This window comes from Musa acuminata, chromosome BXJ2-1 (genome assembly GCF_036884655.1).
Source record: "Musa acuminata AAA Group cultivar baxijiao chromosome BXJ2-1, Cavendish_Baxijiao_AAA, whole genome shotgun sequence".
Classification (NCBI taxonomy): domain Eukaryota; kingdom Viridiplantae; phylum Streptophyta; class Magnoliopsida; order Zingiberales; family Musaceae; genus Musa; species Musa acuminata.
Window position 1 is genome coordinate 18,387,935 of NC_088338.1, and position 20,662 is coordinate 18,408,596.

At 38.2% G+C, this 20,662-nt stretch overlaps 1 pseudogene; it reads left to right on the forward strand.

The window, feature by feature from the left end:
* Positions 1–356: 356 nt before the first annotated feature.
* The window catches only part of LOC103999554 (ABC transporter G family member 22-like), a 48,164-nt pseudogene continuing 27,858 nt past the window's right edge, over positions 357–20,662 (forward strand).

The window sequence follows — 20,662 nt, forward strand, 5'->3', positions numbered from 1 at the left end:
GCATAGCAAGGGGGAGTAGTGGCTGGTCGACGAGCGGCGGTCATCGCACGATGGCTGGCAGTAGTGGTGGGTTGGTTGGAAGGCGACGGTGACGGCGCTCGAGGCGATGGCAGCGGCTGGAAACAAGGGTAGTAGATGTGAGTTGCCTGTGATTGCCCTGTTTCGGTTACAATGGATGCAAAGCAACGGGGAGCGGCAGCTGGGAGGCGAGCGACGGTCGTCGCACGATGGCTGACAACAGTGGTGGGTTAGTTGGAAGGCGACGATGACGACGCTCGAGGCGACAGCTAGGAGGCGAGCGACGGTTGTCGCACAGTGGCTAGCAATAGTGGTGGGTCGGCTAGAAAGCGACAGCGATGACGCTCGAGATGACGACGGTGGCTGGAAACAAGGGCAGCAGATGTGAGTTACCCATGATTGCCCTGTTTCGATTACAAAGGATACAGAGCAAGGGGGAGCAGCGGCTGGGAGGCGAGCGGCGATCATCGCATGGTGGCTAGTAGTGGTGGTGGCTTAGCAACGAAGGAGGAGGGTGGCGTTGAAGTGGCCAGGAAGCAGCGGTGGAGGCAACCGGCACCTACAACAGTAGAGGGGCCGGTGGCTACTCTATTTCTATCACACCACAAAAACAGCAATGCCAATGGGTCGCATAGCCGAAGTTGCAACCAAGGGAAGGCAGTGACAGTGGTGTGGTTGGGGGTAGCATCGCCGACAGTAAATGCGATGAGGGGGTTGGTCCGCTGGCCGGGAAACGATGGTCATGGCCCTTCTCGCTCGAGCGAGATGTGGGAACGAGGAGGAGAGGTCACTGGCCACGGGGGGCAGCGATGGCCGTGGTCAATCCACTGGCAAGCAGTGACAGCAGTGGGAAGGCAATCGTGGTCGATGGCCGAAAGCATAGTTTCTTTCTCGGTTGAGAAGGCAGTGGTGGTCGGTGGCCGCCGACTTCACCCTTTCTCACACGATCTCTTTCCTTCTTCTTTTTTTTTGTGTTTTTTTTTAATAACTATGACAACACTGCAGCGAGAAAGCCAAGGATCATCGCTCTTGGTGGCGGTGGTGGTTGCTGGCCAGAGCAGGGGAAGTAGGGGTTCTCGATTGAGTGCGTGGTGGCCTTCTCCTTCTTTCTATTTTTTTTTTTTTTTTTGAGATGATGATAACTACAACAAGAACAACGAGAATGCCAAGGATAGCTGCTCTGATACCAAATAGTAAGACCCTAAATTCTTATCATAAAATGCTCTGATACCAAATGGTAAGACCCTAAGGTCTTATCGTGGAAGAAAGGGGAGAAAAGGGAATGATAATGATCGCTTCGAGGGGATCGGCCTCCTTGATCGCTTCGAGGGGATCGGCCTCCTTGATCACTTCGAGGGGATCAGCCTCCTAGGGTTTGGTCCATAGACTAGAATAATATTTCATTGATTGATTGCTTGATAGAAAGAGTTGCATCTGCTAGTCATAGGTGCCCAGCAAGCCAATCACATGAGTGATGGCACTTGTGACTTGATACAGAATCTTTTTGCTTATTATATTTTGGCGTATATCACTTTATAACTATTGTATATGTGCATATATATATTGTGATGTCTTTGGATTTGTGCAATGGGAATCGGATCGTGATGAGATCACGATAATGAGATTGATTCACCTTTAAACACATATCCTAAATAATCCCGGTCATAGGTTACTCGAGAGGGACATCGTGATAACCGGATAGACTGGTGTGTTGTATACCCGTCCATATGATGGATGCAGCTGGTCTCATAGTTGCTCGTGTAGAGACACTAGGGATATAGTACAAGTGCTCATTGGAGAATGAGTTCACTGATTGATCCGCTTACGGAATGCTGGATGGTTGATGATGCCTTATTGTTAGACAGCGATTCCGTGGTCCTAGTGGTGTATCTGGTCCTTAGACTTGAGACACCAAGGATGTCCTGTATGAGTGCTCCACTCTTTGATACCAGACTTATAGGTTTGGCTATCCCAGATCTAGTACAACTGGTCATTGGGAGTGGTAGTCGACCTTACGAGGGCTATTGAGTGTCAATAGAGGATCATCCACTCTCGGCATCATGAGAGGAATATCCCATGTGTTCTTGCTCAGACAAATCCCTAGCCAGGGTCATTCGGGTTGAGAGAGAAAGAGTTCTCCGGGAGAATCCGATTAGAGCGAGACTCGAGTAGAAACCGTATGGGTCTGACAACACCATGCTCGATATACGGTCTCTGGGATATTAGATGGATGAGGGATTATAGGTACACGGTAACTAAGGACAGACAGGTCCAATGGATTGGATTCCCCTGTATCGTCTGGGGACTACGGCGTAGTGGCCTAGTACTTCCGTAGTCGATGAGTCAAGTGAATTATTACAGAGATAATAATTCACTGAGTTAGAAGGAGTTCTGACAGGTATGACTCACGGCCAGCTCGATATTGGGCCTAGAGGGTCACACACATATGGTAGGCATTGCGATGAGTAGAGGTTCATATATGAGATATCCGACGGAGCCCTTGTCTTATTGGATGCAGATCCAATACCCACTAGGGGAGGACCCATTAGGGTTTGACAGGGGACCTCTATAAATAGGAGGGATTCATAGCCTCATAGGCTAGAGTCTTTGCTTGCCTTTCCTATTCTCCTCTCCCTCTCCACCTCAGAGTAGGCCTGGAGTTTTGAGGAGCGTTGTCGCAACCCTACTGTGTGGATCACCACTAGAGAGGAGGACGCTTGACCTCCTTCACCCTCTCCTAAGGATCTACAAGGAAACAGGGATATACGATCTCCCTAGGTAACACAACATACTCTATACGCAGTTTTATGTTTCGTGGATTTTGCGCACCAATCTTCACACGACGACGAACATCTCTTTGGGAATCGGGGATTTTGTTTTCTTGTCCTTCCGCTGCGCATGTGATGTCGCCCCCAATGATTTCCCAACAACATCACTATTTACAGAGTTCCACCTAGAGTCCACCAGAACTTGGGCTCTTAATAATAAATAAAAAATATTATTCAAAGCTCATAAAATCAAAGGGTCCTAACATATACTTAGACTAGGACAAGCCAAGCATCATCTTGGATTTATCTCTATAGATCCGAATTCCCAAGATATAGGATGCTTCCCCTAAGTATTTCATGGAGAAGTGTCGAGATAACTAAGCCTTTATTATTGATAACATTCCCACATCATTCCCAATGATTAGGATATCATCCATATATAATACCAAGAAGGTGATAGCACTCCCACTTACCTTCCTGTATACACAAGGCTCATCTTTGTTCTTAATAAAGTCATAAGATCTGATTGCCTCATCAAACCCTATATTCCAACTTCAGAAAGCTTGCTTTAGTCCATAAATGGACCTAAGCAACCTACACACCTTATTTGAGCAGTTTTTGGACACGAATCCCTCAAGCTGTATCATATATACCTCCTCCTCGAGATTGTCATTGAGGAATATAGTTTTTACATCTATCTGCTAGATCTTATAATCATAGTGTGCTATAATAGCTAATAGAATTCGGATAAATTTTAGCATGGCTACGGGTGAGAATGTTTCATCATAGTCAACATCTTGCCTTTGACGATATCCCTTTGCCACTAGTCTTGCTTTATAGGTCATTCCCTTTCTATCTACTCCGATCTTCTTCTTAAATATCCACTTGCAACCGATGGGTACAATATCTTCTGGTGCATCAATTAGGTTCCAAACCTTGTTGGAGTACATGGAATCTATCTTAGAATTCATGGCTTCTTACCAATTCCCGGGGTCTATACTCATAATAGCTTCCTCGTAGGTTTGAGGATCAATATCCTCAATATCCTCTCATCTAATATGTCCCACATATCTCTTAGAAGGATGAGATATTTTACCATACCTATGTAAAGCTAGAACGTGTGTTTTATGTACCTGAACAAACTCGGGTTGTGGAGTGATGTTTGAGCTAGGTTCTCCAACCTCTATCAACTCTATCAAGCTCCCACTATCTCCGTCAAGAATGTGTTTATTCTCAAGGAACACCACTCTCTTAGCTACAAAGATTTTTATTTTATCCTCATGATGATAAAATTAATACCCATAAGTTTCCTAGGGTATCCCATGAACTTGCACTGCTTCATCCTCGATTCCAACTTATCAGGGTTGTGTCTTTTAATGTGGGCAGGGCAGTCCCAAATCTTCACAACCTTAAGATCGGACTTCTTCCCTTTCCATATCTTATATGGTGTAGACACTACCAACTTAGTTAGAACTCTGTTCAGAAGCTAAGCTACGATCTTTAGAGCGTATCCCCAAAATGAGATAGGTAGGTCAGTGAAGCTCATCATGGACTGCACCATGTCTAACAGTATATGATTCCTCCTTTTATATACACTATCGAGCTGAGGTATATAAGGAGGTGTCCATTGGGATAGAATCTCATGGTCCTTGAGGAACTGGGTGAACTTTATACTCAAGTACTCACTTCCTCGATCTGATTGAAGAGTCTTGATACTCTTTTCAGTCTGGTTCTCTATTTTATTTTTATACTCTCTGAATTTCTCAAAGGCCTTAGACTTGTACTTTATCCAGTACACATATCTATACCTTGAGAAATCATCAGTAAAAGTAATAAAATAGGAGTAATCACCTATTGCATGAGTTAACATGGGTCCACATACATCACTATGTATGAGTTCCAATAACTCGGTGGCTCTATCTCTCCAGTTCCAATAAATAGAGAGTTGGTTAGTTTTTTACGAACACGAGGCTCGCAAGTTGTATATGACTCATAGTCAAATGGATCTAGATATCCATCCTTTAGTAACTTTTGAATCCTTCTCTTATGGATGTGACCTAGCCTACAATGCCATAGGGATGTAATGTTCACCTCATCTTATTTCCTCTTGGACACACATTCATGATATATGGAGCAGTGTCTAGCATAGACAAACCATTATACAATATTCCTCTTGCCAATCTCCTCGACTTTTCTAGAATCTACAACAAATCTGACAATTGGAGACTGATCATGAATGTACTCGAAGCTTCTCTAAACTTCTATTTCACCCTCTCCACAAGGTATTCCTTGAAGTTTCTCTTCCTGTGCCCATCTTTGCCACAATAGAAGCACTGGCATTTGTCCTTTGTCGTTTCTTTCTTTTAACTTTTACTTTACCTGATTTGCCCTCGCCCTTGCCCTTCTTAAGCGACTTTTCTATTTTCCTTTTCTTTCTGGTCTCACCAGTATAGAGAACTGGCTTCTCTTTCTTGATAGTGCTCTCTACCTCCCTCAACTTATTGAGGAGCTCATGGAGAGTTACCTCAAGCTTGTTCATATTAAAATTTATTATGAAATATGAAAAGGAATCTGGTAGGGACTAAAGCACAAGATCCACACACAAGCTATCCTCTAGGATCATTCCTAGACCTGTGAGTTTCTCTATCCACTCAATTATCTTTAGGGCATGGTTTTGAACTAGTGTCCCCTCAATCATCCTAAAGCGGAAGAGACTCATGGATATCTCATATCATTGAGTTCTTCCCCGTTCCTCAAACAGTTTGCGGATATATAGGAGAATGAATCTGGCATCCATCTTTTCATGATGTCTCTGTAACTCTAGAGTCATGGAGCCTAACATGTAACATTGAGCAAGAGTGGAGCCATCAATGTGCTTCACGTAGTGAGCAATCTCATCCTCGCTTGCCCCTTCCTCGAGCATGGGCATCGTTGTATCAAGGACGTACGTGATTTTCTCTACCATAAGAATAATTCTTAAGTTGCGGAGCCAATCCATATAATTTGGACCAGTGAGGCGGTTAACATTAAGTATGCCATGTAAGGTATTTGAAAGCAATATTTTCTGAAAATAAAGATGCAGCAGAAATAAATACATGTAGATTTTACAAAAATAAACAATCAAGATACGAACTTCTATCTTAATTTACTCCTACTATTTTATTGGCGAGTCACATGATACGCTCAACACATGAAATGAAAGTCTACTGCAGACTTATGGTGGGGATCGAGATCCAATCAGCGTCTTAGTGTAACCTCAAGGGACTCGACCAATCACAATAAGCTCAAAAGATAGGCAACATTTACCGATCACAACTCCTTGTGATTTCCATCCTGTTCAGCCTCCGAACCACCATGGTCTTAAGGGACTCGACCAACCATGATGTCCGGTTAAGTCAACATCATCGTTACAAGATGAGTCTGATTTGATGATATACTCTCGAGGGACTCGACCAAGCATACCATGTCTTCAGGTCACTGGTGATATCTCTATGTCGTAAGCAATATAACGAATTGCGATATAGGTGAGCCTCGAGGGACTCTACCAACTCAACCTACATTGAGAATCGATCCTTACCTATAATGATGAAAGGCCATGTGGGTCAATCTAATTACCTCACGTTTACCAACTTAATATTATCAAGAGAGGAGATTTTAATTTGGTCTCCTAATATTACATGTCATACACATACATATTTAATATATATCTACATCGCATGCATATATATATATATATATATATATATATATATATATATATATATATATATATATATATAAGCAATCACACATCACATGAGCAATCACATCAAATGATCATGGACCACAACCTAATGTGATCAAGCTCGAGCCAATGGGCCTAATCATTCACATCAAGATCTATGTGTGCAGTAGTGCATCTTCATGCCTTATGATTGTCCATCTCATCTTCGTCGATTCTATCGGTATCTCAACGTATCTTTATGCATTGCAACCATTTGTCTCGACATCGTGGGTCCTGCTATCGCTTTCACGCTCTTGTTGCGCCTCCTCGTGTGATTATAACTTAATCATAGGCATACGAACTTGATAATAAACGAGAAATAAAATAGAGGCTCGTAGGCCCCAATAATAATAATCACAAGTACACTCATCACACGATCCATAATCATCCGTCCACATATCATACATCACATGTACATATCATCATCATTTAGGACTACTAGATAATAATAAAAATAATAATCAAATAAATTTTTTAATTAATTAATATTTTCTGAAATCAAGGACATGCAAGGAAAATTTTAAATTATGAGGGATATTTTTATAATTTGGACAAAGGACAAAACATGAAATTTCTGAAATTCTAAGGGCAAAACTATTTTTTGCCTAGAAAATGCCCTAACCCTTCCTTCTCCCTGCTTGCTACGGTCGTTGCCACCTTGCTGGTGGCGGGGGGCATGGGGGTGCTACCCTTGCGGGCGGTTCTGCAGATCTCTAGAAGAATATATGGGGTGACATCACATGCACAACAGAAGAATATAAAAGACAAAATCCCCTATTTTCCAAAGTTGTGTTCGTCGTCGTGCGAAGATTGGTGCGCAAAAACTATGAAACCTAAAATTGCATATATGAAATATTGTGTTACCTAGGAGATCGTGTATCCTTGAATTCCTGCAGATCTCTAGAAGAGGGCGAAAGAGGTCAAGTATCCTTCTCTCTAGCGGTGATCCACACAACAGGGCTGTGATGATGCTCCTCAAAACTCCAAGCCTGCTATTTGAGGAGGAGAAGGGGAGGAGAATAGAAGAGGCAACCAAAAAAGCTCTAGCCTATAAACCATTGGTTCCCTCCTATTTATAAAGGTCCCCTGTCAATATAACTCTAATGGATCTAGCCCTGTTGGATATTGGATCTATATCCAACTACTCAAGCCTCTTAGATTAGTAGATCTCTATCCAATAATCTCTCATTGGCTCTTATTAGATCTCATCCATAGGATCCAATAATTCAGGGACTTATTGGATATCCAATAAGATAGGGGCTCCGGTAGATATCTCACATCCGAACCTATACTCATCGTAATGCCTACTATATATGTGTGACCCTCTAGGCCCAATATCGAGCTGGCCATGAGTCATACTTGTCAGAACTCCTTCTATCTCGGTTAATTATTTTCTTTATAATAATTCACTCAACTCATCGACTACGAACGTACTAGCCCACTACGTCGTAGTCCCCAAACGATATAAGGGAATCCAATCTATTGTACTTATCTATCCTAAGCTATCCTGTACATATAGTCATTTATCCATCTAATATCCTAAAGACTGTATACCATGTATGGTGCTGTCAGACCCATATGGTTTCTGCTCAAATCTCGCTCTAATCATATTCTCTTGGAGAACTCTTTCTCTCTCAATCTGAATGACCCTGGATAGGGATTTGTTTGAGCAAGAATACATAGGATATTCCTCTCATGATATCGAAAGTGGATGATCCTTTATCGACACTCAATAATTCTTTTAAGGTTGGCTACCACTCCCGATGACTGGCTATACTAGATATGGAACCTCTAAACCTACAAGTCAGATATCAAAGAATAAAGTACTCATACATGACATGGTGTCTCAAGTCGAAGAACCAAATACACTACTAGGACTATGGCATCGTTGTTTGACAATAAGGCATCATCAACCATTCAGCATTCCGTAAGCGGATCAATAAGTGAACTCATTCTCTAATGAGCACTTGTATTGTATCCCTAGTGTCCTCACATGAGCAGCTATGAGACCAGCTACATCCATCATATGGACGGGTATACAGCACATCAATCTGTTTGGTTATCTCAATGTCCCTTTCGAGTAACCTATAACCGGGATTATTTAGGATATGTGTTTAATTTAGAGAGATGTTTGAGATGGAGGAAGAAAATTATGATGTCATTAAACGAGAATGCTTTTCATCAAGAAAATCAATATAATAGTAAACAAGAGATAATATTTAGAATACTTATAAGATATTTTCAAGTATATATTATCTTACTTCATGAATTATGATCTTATTTATAGGACATAGTAATAACTATCTCACCCCATTATGTCACCCATGATTGAGTTAGATATAGAAACTACACTATAACTTCTAGATCATGTCACTACTTAGAACTTACCTATAACTACTTAGAATATAGCAATTATGTAGATAACTATCATGAATCAATTCTCAACACTCCTACTTAATTCATAGTTACATACACCAATTTGAGATATGAAATGAATATGCTTCTAAATTGGAAGTGACTTAGTGAGAATATTGCAACTTGTTTATCTATGCCACAATACTTTATTGTCATAGCTCCGCTTGTTACAAGATCCTAGATGAAATGATAGTATATCTCTATATACTTTATTTTTTCATAAAATATTAGATTCTTCATCATTACAATTATGGCTTTATTTTCATAAAATATTTCAATTGCTTCTTTTTTACCTTAATGAAGATCTTTAAGAAATCTTCTAAACTATATTGCTTGATAAGATACTGATATTGCAACTACATATTCTGCTTTCAATGTCGATAATACAGTTGTTGCTTGCTTCTTTGAACTCTAAAATATAGCTCCTGATTTGAGCCTAATAATATTACATGAAGTACTCTTTCTATCATCCAAAGCTCCTGCCTAATCACTTGTTGCTATGAATATCTGTTTGCTACAAGCTGAGCCTTATGTTTTTGGATACTTCCATCTACATTATACTTTGTTTTGAATACTTATTTCAATCCAATTGCTTTTTTTTTTTCGATAGATTCATTAGCTCATAGATTTCATTTTTCTCAATTGACTTGATTTTCTCCTTTATTGTCTTTTATCATTCCTCTTTTTCAACTACTTCCTCAAAACTTATAGGATCTAAAATAATAAACCAAATATTGAATCATAAATTTCTGTAAGTGATTTAAATTCTATTAGAGGGGTTTCATCCGAGGAATCATTTGATAAATTTGAAGTGCTACTAAGTGAAGTTGAAGATGAACTTATTAGAGCATGATGTGTCACTTAATTTTGTAGAGTATATCCATCTATTCACCACAAGTTCATATCATCATAAATTAGACTTAACATTCTGAAATTCCAAATAAGAGAGATCTTCTAACACTGTTACACAGTATATCCATTTCGATTCATCAACAACATTTCATTACATACAAAATATGCTTATACAACAATAACATAATAACCAACAAGACTTGCCCATAATTCTGAATAGCTATCCACTGCCTCAGCCCAAATCAAACATCTCAAAGAGTGACAAGTTGACCTGAAAGATTTATATAACAACGGAGTGAGCCAAAAACAGCTCAGCAAGTGACAAAGCATATTCAGAACAAAAGGAACGGTTTCAAACAAGTAAGGTATCATAATGCAAGGCAGAATACAAGAATTCTCAAGGATACCATCTCATTTGATACAAAATCATATGTATCATGTCATTCAAAACATATTTGATTCATAACAAATGGAGCACAGAGTAATTGGAGTATATCAACCGCGTACGAGATGTTCCGGAGTATATCAATTGCAAATAGGACATTTCAGAACATATCAGTTCATAGCAAATGGAGCATAGAGTAATTGGAACATATCAATAGCGTACGAGATGTGCCGGAGCATATCAATGGCAAATAGGACATTTCAGAACATATCAGTTCATAGCAAATGGAGCACATAGTAATCGGAGCATATCAATAGTGTACGAGTTGTTCCGGAGTATATCAATTGCAAATAGGACATTTCAGAACATATCAGTTCATAGCAAATGGAGCATAAAGTAATTGGAGCATATCAATAGCGTACGAGATGTGCCGGAGCATATCAATGGCAAATAGGACATTTCAGAACATATTAGTTCATAGCAAATGGAGCACAGAGTAATTGGAGCATACCAATAGCGTATAAAATGTTTCGGATCATATCAATGACAAGTGGAACATTTCGTAACATATCAATGGTATGTGAAGCATTTTGAAGTATATCAATGACATAGGAAACATTTTAGAGCATATCAATACAAAATACGAAACAGAAGCTCAGACGTCGTACCCTAGCATAGTGCATGTGAGGTTTAACTCAGTGGTGGCTCCACGCCATGATGAGTTCTCGACTCCATCCACGGGTAGCCCTTTCCTACTCGAGCCCTCTCACCCTGCCCAAGTGCTAGGTCGGCTCTGAATTTCATATCAAACAGATAGATGGTGAAGTGGGATTTCAAACATAATATGGTCCATCCATTTCTGAATGACCACCAAACATAATCTAGAGCATCGTGGGCTCTAAGCACATACCCTTTACCATTTCTGGCAAAGGTCCAAATAATGTGAACAATAAATTGGGACATATCGGAAGCACATGCGGAACAACGAAATGTACATGTGCCTTTATGAAACATTACGATACAAACATGAAGTTTACATAACAGATTTAGGTATCCAAATACATGTAGGACAAGAGCATACAAGAATTCAAAGCAGTAATATAAAGCTCAATTGAATAAGAAAGCTAAAGGATATCAATTTTCAAATGAATGAAACCAGAATATGAGAAATTGACCAAAGCTCGATTTCTGGCAGAATACAAGAGGCACATTGAACAAATGAATCAAACTATCAATCGTGCTCCAATTTTACTCAGAAAATATATCATTGGAAAGATATTTCAATCTAGTTTCTGATGAAATAAATTTCGTACGAATCAAGGTTTCCAACAAGGAGTTACCGTAGATTTAGTAACCAAAGGTCAGAAAACAAAATCATTGTTTTGCATAATCCAAAGGGTCGGATTCAATAGATAACTGAGCAGACATTTGGACTCTAAATCTTTTAATCCAGGTATAAAAAAAGATCTACGAGTCTAGTTTCCAATTAATAAAATTTGAATAAATCAAAGTTTTCAACAAGACTTATAGGCAGTTCAGTATCAAAAGGTCAGAATCTCAGACGTTGCACAGATTCGAATCATTACGTCTAAACAGGAGATATATCAAATGCAATGCTAGAACAATTCAAAGTTCCTCATATTCAAAGCAAATGTAGAGATAAAATTGCAGTGAGGAAAGATCAGGATACTTGCAATACTTATGGACACATAAAAGCTGTCTTATTGATTGATTCCCTAATTAATGTCTTTTACCTTTTATATTCCAGGGAGAGAAGACACCCATCGAAGAAAACTATTCATATGAGTTGCAAAACTTGATTGAACGAGAAAAATAGGATAGCTTGAAGGATTGTTATCTTGAAGTTGTTTCCATCGCATGGGTATTTGGTCTTGGCAGAACAAATACCGAAACATAGTATTGTGCAAATAAAACTATGCAAAGCACATATATGCCCTCAAAGTGCTTTAGAGATAGTAAAAGGCAATTTTATGCAATAAATAATGGTGATTTATGAGAAATTTGGTTTGCGTATGGAATTAAGAATACAAAATGTAGTTTGTAAAAATAATTCAATCGGACGATTTTGGTAGCAAAATGATAAAATTTCTAACAATCTTTATGGTGATTAATGTTTTGTTTGGGTCATCAGACTTTATTATATTAGTGCACAAACCAAGTATCTTTAATGAGAGAAATTAAGGAGGAATGAATATACACAGATAAAATTAGTTGAGTTAGGAGTTCTAATTTTTATTGGGAAAATGCTTGCGAAAGTGACAAAAATTAGTCCGTCTATCACAACAATTCATTTTAGATTAAGAAAATATATTAATTCTAAATTGATGGGACCGTACAGTGGTCATCATCATAGGATCGATCGTTACAATACCAAACCTTGTTCCTCACAGAAGAAAAGAATAATAATAAAACAAGCACATTTGGATAGAGTCAATTGAGCTACACATGTTATATAAATAAAATGAGCATGCCGTTTCTAATTCATGAGAACAATGATAGAATGAGAGAATGAAGAATGAAATTATAAGGATAAAGCAAAAAGGCACACTTCAAGTAGTATCATGTGAAGTCTATTTATACATAGTGAAAGAGGATATTTCTTTAACTGAGCAGAGAGATTTCTTCATGCAGTTGAGGAAATCTCATCTGCTATGCAGTTGAGAATATCTCTCTTTTATCAGAGAAAATCTCTCTGTTATCATGCCCCCGCAAGATCGAGCTTCTATCAAGGATACCGATCTTGGATCGATGAAACAAAAATAGTTTGCGGGCTAGAGGCTTCGTGAGTGAGTCTGCAAGTTGATCAACCGTATGGACATGAGAGACACGAAGTTGATGTCTGACAACTTGATCTCGCACGAAGTGAAAGTCGATGGTGATGTGTTTCATGCGCGAGTGGAACACTGGATTGACACATAAGTAGGTAGCTCCAACATTGTCACAATATATTATGGGAGTATGAGTAAAGCTAACTTTGAGTTCCTTGAGGAGATTTGTGATCCAGTTGAGTTCAGCAGCAGTGGTAGCAATAGCACGATATTCAGCTTCAGTTGTAGACTGGGCCACTGTCTTTTGCTTCTTAGAACTCCAACTGATTGGATTAGACCCAAGAAAGACCCACACTCTTTTGTTCTCCCGGTTCAACAATTCTCCACTCCCCCCATTCCTTCTCCCCTTCCTTCTTCACAAGTCTCCCCTACCATTGAAGTCGTATCCTCAGAAACACAATAACTTCGCTCTTGCCTTTGGCCAGTGACCAACGTTGCTGAGAAAAGCGAAGCTTCGCTCTTGCCTTTGGCTAGCGACCAACGTCGCTGAGAAAAGTGAAGCTTCGCCCTTGTCTTCGGCCAGCGACCAACGCCGCTGCAGCCACATTCCTAAGAGGCTCTACGGTCAATCCTCATCTTCCTCACCGCGGTAGTCTTCGCTGATTTGCCAACAGTCGGCGGACTTAAAGAGAACGAAGGGCGGATGTAAGGAGAACGAAGGGAATGCCTGTGCCCTCACAGCAACAGCAATCGCAACAGCAACAACGATTTGCTCTTGCCCTACTCACGAAGCCTCTTTCTTTAAATCATTCTTTGCATCGATCCAAGATTAGTATCCTTGTCAGGGGCACCATCTTGCGGGGGCATGATAGAAGATAAGATTTTCCCAACTTGATAGAAGATAAGATTTTTCCAACTATATGAGGAAATCTCTCTATTCTGTTCTATTCTGTTTATTCTATTGAGGGAAATCCTTCCTCCTAATCAGTATAAATAGGAGAGGGAACATGTTAATATATTCAAGCTAAAGCTATTTCATTTCTACAATAAAGCTTCTTCAATTATTGTTCTTATCTTCTATTCTTTCTATCATGGTATCAGAGCAGCGTTCTCCTCTTTGAGTCTTTCAACCTCACCCATCAGCTTCACGTTAGGCCATGGAAGCTGTTGCTGCATCATCATCAAACCACCGCAGTCATCCACCTCTCACTTCCCACCTTTCATCGTCGCTAGCGCCCCGTCACTGACCCTCTGCTCTAGATCTGCTCTGCTTCCGCGCGCTGGTCCATCGACCAGCTCCTGGCCTTCTCCCTCCAACGCCTCCGCCACCACTGTCCTCGACTCCGGCAACATTATCCTCACTACTTCCGAGAGGACCTTCTGGGTGCAGGCCTCCCAGCAGCCAGCATCCTGCTCTGCCTTCGCAGAGACAAGCAGCCTTCGGTAACTTTCCACGCTGCTGTCTCGTTGCCAAGATTCCTCACTGCTGATCTATTGCACACAGATCTGCAGCTGTCTTGCACAAAGCTGATCACGCCACTGGCTGCATCACTGCCCAGAGTCCTTCCTATAGAATTGCTGCATAGAAATCTACAGCTTTACACCATCTTGCATAGGTCTTTTCCTTCAACGAAGACCTTATTCTTTCACAGATCTTATTTGCCACCACCTCAGGTGACATTGATCTATACCAACACTTCTTTCTCCCTGATCATATCTTCCATATGTCATCATCATCTACCTCTGATACCATGATAGAATGAGAGAATGAAGAATGAAATTATAAGGATAAAGCAAAAAGGCAATATCTCTCTTTTATCACAGAAAATCTCTCTGTTATCAAACAAAAAAATCCCCTACATAATAAACCTTTTCTTGAATTGTTGACAAGAACATATCACCTTACAAGAAAATAAAAGACAAATCCAACTGTCCAATTGTTAACTTGTATGATACAAATAAATATGGTTTTGCAGAGGCTAATGTAAACAAAGACTTTAATTCTCGATGATATTCATTTCGATAATTTATCAGACCGATGATGTGATACGAACATATGCTACGAGATAGACAGTAGTATATCGAGTTAAAATGCTCGATATTGGTAAGAAAAGGATGAAAACAATAAAGATCGATTGGTACTGAATCAAATAATTCAATGTGTAGACAACTTTGGATGTGGGCTTTTGAAGAGACAAAAGGACATCATTTATATGGTGCAGATGGAGAATCACATTGCTCTCAAGGATATAATTCGATTAGCTTTCCAATTTTGATGGTCAAGATTTAGATCACCAAACCACAAACGAAGCACCACGTTTCTACAAGAAATTGTAGTCGAATGTGTCTCAAGCCGACATGAAATTGACCTAAGAGGAATTGAAGATGGAGTGGAAGTGACTAATGATGATTTCGACATGACAGATCACCAACTTAACTTGGCATGTGGAAATTGTTGAAACAAAGAATGGAAGATCATAGAAATTTAATTTGATTGAATCATTTTTATTAGTACCATGATTTTTGCATGATTGATGCCCATTGACTAATATGATACATCAAATCTATAGTAAGAGAGATTTGATTGCCACATAAGTCCACTTAACACATATCATTGCACTTGAGATATGATTGGATAACCACAAATTTCAAAAACTTAAGCGGTTAGGAAAGAATTCAATATATGCTTTTTAACATCCTTTACATTACAACTTACATGTGAACCAAACGCAAGTATATGACACAGATCCGAATGTTTAAAATGTCAAAAAAAAAAGACCCAATATATGCTTTTAACAATTCCAATTCCAAGCTTGTTAGTATTAAAGTTGAAATGCAAAAAATTATGTTGATCCATAAACTTATCTTCCAAAGTATATACTATTCAAACATATCAACAGTATGGATCCTATTTAATTAGTTATTGTATGAATCATTGGACTTGGAAATTAAATTATAATGGAACCTTTGAGTTTGTCCTTGAGGACCTTTATCTGTGAGGTTGCTTTCATGGCTCTCTCTCTCTCTCTCTCTCTCTCTCTCTCTCTCTTAGGTAAAGGTCTTTATAATGCTTGAATTGAAAAGAGGAAGGATTTACATGCAGATGGTGCTCATGTGAACAGATTAGTCCACACCAATTGAACCTAAGGCACATTAATTTTCTGCATTTCACCAACCATATGCAAGATGTAGGAATGCTACTTATCAATGTCCACACTAATGCAATCTGAGTATCTACTTCTTATGAAGCAACATGGTCTCATATTCCCAGTAGGTATAGCTATTCAAATTCAAACGAGGAAATCTGCTCAATCCATGGTTTGAAATAAAATTATAATTGGAAATGATTCACATGCTTAATAAAAAAATATAATTTTATTAAACACTATTACCAAAACATACACTACTTGTGATTGAGCCTTATGCACTGAGTTTTGCCTTTTATTCTTTTAAGTAATTATTTTATATTACCAATGTGGTTTCCATGTAATAACATAAAATTATGAAAGTATTTTCTTTTGTTGAGTTCAACATAATTCGAGATAATTGTAAGGCAATTATATTTTATGATTCTAATGCTTATTTCACATAAATTATTGTCTTGTCATCGATAAGCATATGACCACTACCACCAAACTATTGTGTCATCACTAATGTGTTTTCATTTGTTGAGTTCTCCGTGACCCAGTCATATTATAGTTTATCTTCATGTATAAAAATATGTTTTTTTGTAATTAGTTCTTCTTTTTATTACTTTTTTTTTTTGGATATGGTGAAGTAGGTCTTTACAAGAGAATCTGTGGGTTGTAAGCATTGATTATTTGATCATATGCAGGTGTTTGAATCTACGGAGGGAAAAAGAAAAAAGTTGACATTTTAACACTAAACTATTGTCTCTTCTTTCTTTCTTTCTTTCTTTCTTCCTCGTCAATATTTTTGCAGTTTTGTTTTTTCTTTCTTTTTCCTCTTTGTATTCTTTGATATAAACTTTCTGAAATAAAATTTCATACTTTCAAGTATATCGATAACTCGAATAATTGTGTTTGAGAAATAGAAAAGAAAACATCTATTTCCAGATGATGTGTGTTGAGAGTTGCAAAGCATTTTGTTCATATTGGCTTATGATCACATTTTCAATTTTTGAAAACTTGATTCACGTTAGCAAAAGACAGAAATGCACCATTTGTCTTTGCTAAATTGACTCTCCAAAAGACCTCAAATATAATTATCATGCCGCAAGTTTCTTAATGGATAAAAATATAAATCAGATCATGTCTCACCTGATAAATTCAGCTTTCAGATGCAATCACATTTCAATACCATAATATCGTATTGTTGAAACTAGAATGACCACGGTATGATATTATTTTCCTTCCTTCCTTTTTATTTTTTGAGAGGAAAGCTGGAAGAAGGGAGCTTCCTCCGGAGAATGCTACAAAACATGTGCATCAGTAGCAGTCACTATAATACACAACGTTCCATCATAAATGAGAACTCAGCTTTGGACTCGCTTGTTTTCTCTTCTTTGAGAAAACTCATGTCTTAAATCTATGCTCCAAGAAGCCAAACATGGAAGAATGTGTTGTGTGATGCCTTACAGCTCGTCACCTCACCTAAAATCTGCTCTATCTCAAAATTTGGTTGGCAGGAATCAAATGTGTTGTACGTTTTGTGATGTTTAATGTCTTTCCTTTGCATTAGGTCTTCCATGCGGCATGCAAATGTTTTCGATAGAAGTGAGTTCAGCCTTTCCTTGTTGCATGTACTGAATTTTGAGTAGAGGTTCCTTCGGTACGCTTCAGTTTTTGGCCTATAATGTGATATATAGTTAACCATAAATGTTTTAGGTCGGTCGGTGCTTCATTCTAGTTAGCGTTACACATTTTAGGATTATTATTGTCAAGGGTTTCTCACATCACAGCTCCTTTATGATGATAGGGTGTTAGAAATATATATATATATATATATATATATATATCATCGAACTCACAATATTTTATCTAACCCTTTTTTTAATCTCTTCTCGCACATAATATTTTGTAGGATGAGACTATTGCACTGAAAACAAAATATGCAATGCCTCTCTCTTTTAAAGGTGGTCAAAATGGCCACATCTACATCGACATGATTAAGGTTTAATATGTTCAAACACTTGAAAGGAATGCTTACAAGTTCCAGTTCAATCAATGCTTGCGATAGCTCCATCTACCTCCTTGGTGTAGTGCTGCTTCTCTTTATCTGCATCTTCCATGTAATTTCCACCCCGCACCAGCGTAGTTCAACTGTCTCAAGATTGATTCAGCAGCAGCTGGAGGAGCACCACCAGCTGAAGCTGTGCCGGCCGCGGACTTCAATGGCAGTCCGAGCTTGTCAAGAAAGCCAAGCATGGGGAAGGAATTGGTGGGCACATGAAGACAGATTGTAACGACGGTGGTAGCAGGGCAAACCTGAGTCGAGCCTATTGGGGATGGAGGCGCAAGGAAAAAACAGAATACTATAATACAAGTAAAAAGAAGCCTTTCGATTTAAGAAAACTGATGTAATATTAAAAAACAGAAGGATTGATAAAAACACTTATAAGATACCAAATACACACAGACTCTATCTCTGCTTGCTTCATGAACTATGGTCCTATTCATAAGACCTAGTAATAACCACCCTATAACTACTAGATCATGATTGAGGTGGTTATTGAAATCATCCTGTAACCACTAAATCATGATAACTATCTAGATAGATAATTATGAATCAAATCTCAATACTCCCCCATGATTCATAGTTGCATACACCAATTTACGATATAAAATAAACATGCTTTCGAACTGGAAGTGATTTGGTGAGGATATTTGTAACTTGTTCATCCATTCCACAATACTTCATTATTATGGCTCCACTTGCCTAAAGTACTCTTTCAATCATCTAAAGCTCCTATACAATCACTATCAGTGAAACCAAATAATTTACATTTAAATTTTATTTTGAACAACCATTTTAACCCAATCGCTTTCTTTTCTTTCGGTAGATCCATTAGCTCCCAAGTTTCATTCTTCTCAATTGACTTCTCCTTCATTGCTTTTCTCCATTCCTTTTTTTTAACTGATTCCTCAAAAGTTGTTGGATCTGAAATAAACAAAGCAAATGTTGAGTTATAAATTTATGTTAGTGATCTGAAATTTCTTGGAGGGGTTTCATTTGAGGAATCCGAATTTGAACTACTATTGGGTGAGGTTGACGATGAACTTGTTGGAGCAGGATCTGTCATTTGATTATGCGGAGAGTCTAGTTCTACTGGAATCTGCATTTTTGTTCCACCTTTATTGGTCTCCCAATTCCAACTTGCCCTTTCATCAAACATAACATTTCTGTTAATAATAACTTTGCCAGGTTATATAATCGATATGCTTTCGATTGTAAAGAATAACCAATTAAAATATATTTTTTAGATTTTTTATCAAGCTTGTGATGATTTTGAGAATTCACCAAAGCATAAGCAATACAACAAAAAATTCTTAGATGTCTAACACTTGGTTTCATACCACACCAAGCCTCAAAAGGAGTTCGATTCATAACAGCCTTTGTTGGTGAAATATTCAACAAATAAACTGCTGTTACAATTGCTTCTACCCAAAACTAATTTGGAAGATGTTTTCCTTTAAGCAAACTTCTTGCCATTTCAACGATAGTCTGATTCTTACGTTCAGCTACACCATTTTACTCCGGTGTATATGGTGCTGTCAATTCTCTGTGAATACCATTTTCTTCACAAAAAGAATTAAACTCATTAGATAAAAATTCACCACCTCTATCTGTCCGAAGTGTCTTTATATATCTACTACTTTGTCTTTCTACAAGTGCCTTAAACTTTCAAAAATTATCAAATGTTTCAGATTTTAATTTCAAAAAATATACCCAGCTCATGCGACTATAATCATCCGTAAATAATAAAAAATATTGACTTTCACTAAATGATTTTATATTCATAGGTCCACAAAAGTCAGCATGAATTAATTCAAGACAATTAGATGCTCTCCATGTTTTTCCAATAGGAAATGGTTTTTTACTTTGTTTGCCATAAATACATCATTCACATACATCAAGTGTATTAATCATGGGCAATCCGAAAACCATCCATTTTTGACCTAACAACCTTAAACCCTTAATGTTAAGATGTCAATATCTTAAATGCCATAAACTAGACTCATTCTTTTGAGTTGAGATAAGCGCATGCCTTTCAATATTTGATACATCAAGTGGAAACATCTTGTTTTGTGTCATGTAAATATTTACTATAATCAAACCAGATTTTTTTATCTCTAATAGTGAATAAACCATCATTAAATATTACTGAATATCCATCATCTACTAATTGTCCAACACTCAACAAGTTATGTGATAAAGTAGAAACAAAGAAAACATTATCAAGGTATTTTACCTTCCCTTGATTTGTCTTCACCTTAATTGTTCCTTTCCCTTCCATTTGGATTTGCTTGCTATCTTCAAGTCTAACTTTCAACTTGTGAATTTCATCAATATCTCTAAATATTGATTTTATGCCTGACATATGATTAGAACATCCATTATCCAGAAACCAAATATCATTTGAGATATTATGAACTTGTGAATGAGTCATAAACAACTTACTATTTTCTTCATTTTTCTCCGCATAGCTTGC